At 49.7% G+C, this 2876-nt stretch overlaps 1 pseudogene; it reads left to right on the top strand.

The window, feature by feature from the left end:
* Positions 1-6: 6 nt before the first annotated feature.
* Positions 7-2876, top strand: part of LOC111725445 — a 14802-nt pseudogene continuing 11932 nt past the window's right edge.

Here is a 2876-nt window from a genome sequence, read left to right on the forward strand (position 1 = left end):
GCCCCAATGGGAGACAGCCGCCTGCACCCAGAGGTCACTCCCTGCCTGACCATGGACGTGACTGCGTAGCCTCCTCTTGGGCTGGGATTTACTTGGAGGCCTTCTTCAAGAAAGCGTTATCTCCTCAGCCAAAGCCTCTTGCTCCAGGACTGTCTGGGATAGTAGAGGCCCTGGCACCAAGAAAGGGAGGTGGTTGACCTGGGATCCCATGTTGCTCCTGGTACATCCCGAGTTATCCCCAGTTCTTCACATCTAGAGTTTTATTTCTTCTCAGAAAGGAACCCGCAAGCTCCCACCTGGCCTCCGGCCGCCCACCTTTCCCTGATCCATCCGTGTTCTCAGCCCTTGGATTCCCGCAGGTGGCCTTAGCACTATTGCACCTTGGTGGAGTCAGCTCCAAAGTCATCGGGGTGGGGAGGCGTCTGCCCTGGAGAGGCAGCCAGTGCTGAGGAAGAAAATGAAAGCATCAACGGAAAGGAGGAGGAATGTTCCATCTCACATCCCAGATAATGCCCTGCAAAAGCAGTCCAGTACCAACACAGAAAGTCCTTCTGCTGGCACAGACACATGTGCATTTCTGTTGTCATCTGTGTGCTCCAATAGGACTCTGCTGATTGATGGCTGGGTGGAACTCAAAAGAGGCCTACAGAGGGAGGAGGAGCATCTATTCCTGTTCAATGATCTGTTCAGCATGACCAAAATTAGGAGTAATAATAACGTCACAGTGAAAAACAAAATTACTCTGCCCTGTGGACAGCAAGCTGTGCGGATGAAGTTGGGGAAGACACTTCCTCTTCACCAATGCTATGAACGCCTCTGTCTTGGGCCGGCCTACCGTGAACATTGCAGCCACTTTCAGTTCTCCAGAACAAAAGGACAAATGGCTCTCTCTCTTTCAGAGATACATCAATCTAGAGCAAGGAACGGACTACCTGAAGAGCTTTCCCCTCAAAATCTTCACCAAGGACCTCGAGAATTGTGTCCATCCAAAAACTAAAACAGTAAAGAACTCAGATACAGCAAATGAAGTTATCAGCATGTTATTGTCAGTGCTAGGATAACTGGCTCTGAGAGAGATTACCAGCTATGGGTCAATTTTGGCAAAGAAGCAGCAACATACCCCCTCATTGGACATGAATACCCCTATGGAATTAAAATGAACCAAAATCAGGACACTGCAATCTTGACACCAGGATCAGAGGACTCTCTCACGCCTTCAACTTCTAAGAGGCCCTCATCACGGAGGAGCTGCCACGAGAGATGCAATGTCATTTTACCCTGAAGTCCAGCTTCCTGGCTGCAGCCCAGCAACTGAGTGATTCAGGTCAGCAGACATTGAAAAGGAGACAATCTATCATAAGCTGAGCCTTCTGGTGGGGTTCTAGCCCTCACCTGGACAACTTACCCACATCATCGCCAACAACTCCTCCTGCGGCAGGACAGCTCTTTGGAGTTTCTCTGCCAAACATCTGTGAGAACTGAAAGGTCGGCTGGTACTCAGAGATGAGACCAGAGAATAGGAGAGGATCAGGCCAAGTTTAAGGATAGAGACCTGCCTGGGCAAAGCCAAAGATGGCCTCTCCACCAAGGGCAGCTGGAGACCTCTTCTATATGGAGCCATAGTGCGTAGAAAGATTTTACTGCTGGCTGGAGGATTCTGGTAGGCTGGGGGCTCCTATGGTGCCAACTTTTGGGGTGGGGCTAGCTAGGCCCTTTATGGTCTTTGTTCTGGGAGGGGAAGAGGATGAGGTGGGCAAAGGTTTGTGTGGCCCCCAACATTCCCGACTCTAGTTAAAAGGGGTGATGGGGATGATGGTCAGTCTTCCAAAACTGCTTCCACTGAGTTGTCCTCAGTGGGATGAGTCAAGTATTGGTAGGACTGCATGGGTTTGGAGGTATATGAGAGCGAGTTGGGGAATACCAGGGGAAAGTAAGACAGGGGTGTAGGTGCCAGTCCAGTTGGTGGGAGGCATAGGTAAGTAGAGATGCTGCATAGAAAAAGATGCCAGTGTCATCAAAGCAAGTGGAAAAGTTGGTGGAAAAGAGCACATCTCAAGGTCCTACATATTTTTCAGGGGCTCTTTCAGTATTCTAGATGGAAAGGTTCCCACTAGAGTCACTCCAGTGATATAGGTAGTGATGGGGGGTAATAGAGTGTGTTTCAGGAAAGAGGTGGAACTTGATTTGGTCCAGGTGGAAAGTGAGGTTGTCAGTGGGTATGGGAAGAAAGGGGCAAGAGGCCAGAATTTCCCCACTGCTTTTAATCTAAGAGAGGAGCGAGAACTGGACAGTAGGCCTGCCTTGGCAAAAAGGGGAGTTCCAGTTTGGGAAGTGGGGACCAGTGAGAGTGGGGGGATAGTTATAGTAGCCCAGCTGGATGAAGCCCAGGATAATTCCACTTAGGCTTGAAAGGGAAAGGGTGATGGTGAGAGGGACATTACATAATGTCGGGCTGAGAGTTCCTACTGGGCTCCCTTGCACCTGGGCTCTTTGACTGCAGAGGGGAGCCTGGGAGAGGATGAAGGTTACCTTTCCCAAGGGTCCACTGACAACCCTTTGGGGGATGTTAGGGGTTTTGAGGCTTGGGTTTACTGCCTGAGAAGGTAGCCAGTGGTTTTTTTTATAATCACTGGGGAATATACTCTACTGGGTGGTTGAGTAAGAAGAAAAACTCCCCACTTTATGAATAGTGTACGTTGAAGCCCAAACTCAAGGCGAGACAGGTATAGTTGAGTAAGAATTGGAGGACATGTGTAAGTAGATCCGGCAACTAGATGCCAAGGTGGGGTTAGACCTTTTGAGCACAGAGTGGGTTAGAGTAAGAGAAGTATTTAGAGAAGCGGTTAGGAGACACCTGTTAGACTGGGCAGAAGAGG

Source organism: Otolemur garnettii, unplaced genomic scaffold, assembly GCF_000181295.1.
Source record: "Otolemur garnettii isolate 467f Iridium unplaced genomic scaffold, OtoGar3 scaffold00041, whole genome shotgun sequence".
Classification (NCBI taxonomy): domain Eukaryota; kingdom Metazoa; phylum Chordata; class Mammalia; order Primates; family Galagidae; genus Otolemur; species Otolemur garnettii.